This window comes from Penaeus chinensis, unplaced genomic scaffold (genome assembly GCF_019202785.1).
Source record: "Penaeus chinensis breed Huanghai No. 1 unplaced genomic scaffold, ASM1920278v2 CTG_2162, whole genome shotgun sequence".
In the NCBI taxonomy this organism is placed as follows: Eukaryota; Metazoa; Arthropoda; class Malacostraca; order Decapoda; family Penaeidae; genus Penaeus; species Penaeus chinensis.
In genome coordinates this window covers 47501-49232 of record NW_025918068.1, presented here as the reverse complement: position 1 = coordinate 49232, position 1732 = coordinate 47501, and the positions used below count along the sequence as shown (strand labels likewise).

At 37.2% G+C, this 1732-nt stretch overlaps 1 protein-coding gene across 2 annotated transcripts in view; it reads left to right on the top strand.

The window, feature by feature from the left end:
• The first annotated feature begins 1028 nt into the window (after positions 1-1028).
• Positions 1029-1732, top strand: part of LOC125024662 (zinc finger protein OZF-like) — a 42581-nt gene continuing 41877 nt past the window's right edge. Inside the window, exon 1 of one of the 2 annotated variants that reach the window (XM_047612458.1) lies at positions 1029-1181. The gene's annotated coding sequence lies outside the window, so the exon portion shown is untranslated. The remainder of the gene's footprint in view (positions 1182-1732) is intronic. The other variant, XM_047612459.1, reaches the window with a different exon arrangement.

Below are 1732 nucleotides of genomic sequence, written 5' to 3'. Positions count from 1 at the left end.
GTACACACACACACACACACACAATAACTAACACGCACACACACGAACGTACACGAACAGGATCTTTTCCGTTTGGCGTACAGCGCTAAAATTAATTTTAATATAGATTTTCTTATGTATTTTTGTCCGTAGAATCCGAATATGACAACCGTTTTATGGAGAAACGAACAGTTTTTAATCTATTTTCCTTTGAAGTTATTTTCTCCCTATCTAATACATATTTCTGTATTTTCAGAGTGAAATCATGGAGAAGAAAAGTAATGTTAACTTACAGTGGATACTTACAAAATAACCTAACCCAACCTAACCTAACCTAACCCCTAACCTAACCTAACCTAACCTAAACTAACCTAACCTAACCTAACCCCTAACCTAACCTAACCCCTAACCTAACCTAACTTAACCTAACCTAACCCCTAACTTAACCTAACCTAACCTAACCTAACCCCTAACCTAACCTAACTTAACCTAACCTAACCTAACCTAACCTAACCTAACCTAACCTAACCTAACCTAACCTAACCTAACCTACTGAACTAGTTCTGTATTAATAAATTGTATATAATACTGAATATTACGACTTTTTAAAGTTTGAATTCCTTCAGTAATAGATAGGAAGATAATAACTTTAAAGGCAAATAACACAAAAACTGTTAATTTCTCCAAAAAAATTATGTCATATTCTGATTCTACGGACAAAAATACATGGAAAAATCTATATTAAAATCACTTTTAGCGCTGTACGCCAAACGGAAAAGACCCCTCGAACACACACATACACAGTCACGCACGTACACACACACACACACACACACACACACACACACACACACACACACACACACACACACACACACACACACACACACACACACACACTAACACACACACACACACACACACACACGAACACACACGAACGTACACACGCACGCACACACGCACGCACACACACTAATAAACACGCACACACACACACACACACACGCGCACGTACACACGCACGCACACACACACACATACACACACGCACACGCACACACACTAACAAACTAACACACACACACACACACACACACACACACACACACACACTAACAAACACGCACACACGCACACGTACACACACGCAAGCGCCGTTGTTATTGACGTTCATGGAGGAGAATTTTCCTTCTCTTGAGGTAATTCCTGTTTTATCGCATTTTGTTGTGATTCCCATTCGTAGAATATCGTTTTATCGCGTTTTCCTGTTATTCTCTTTCGTAGAATATCGTTTTATCGTATTTTCTTCTTATTCTCTTTCGTAGAATATCGTTTATCTCATTTGTCTTATTTCTCTCTGCGTCCTGTTATTATCCTTGTTTTCTCTCTTCCTTCTTTTTTTTGTTTCTCTTCTTCTTCTTCTTCTTCTTCTTCTTCTTCTTCTTCTTCTTCTTCTTCTTCTTCTTCTTCTTCTTCTTCTTCTTCTTCTTCTTCTTCTTCCTCTTCCTCTTCCTCTTCTTATTATTATCCTTTTATTTCTCTTTTCTCTCTCTCCGTCCTGTTATTATCCTTATTTTCTTTTGTTTCTCTCTTCGTGCTGTTATCCTTTTATTTCTCTTTTCTTCTTATTATTATCTTTATTTTTGTCTCTCTCTTCGTCCTGTTATTATCCTTATTTTCTCTCTTCGTCTTTATATTATCCTTATTTTCTCTATTCGTCTCTTTATTCTCCTTATTTTCTCTCTTCGTC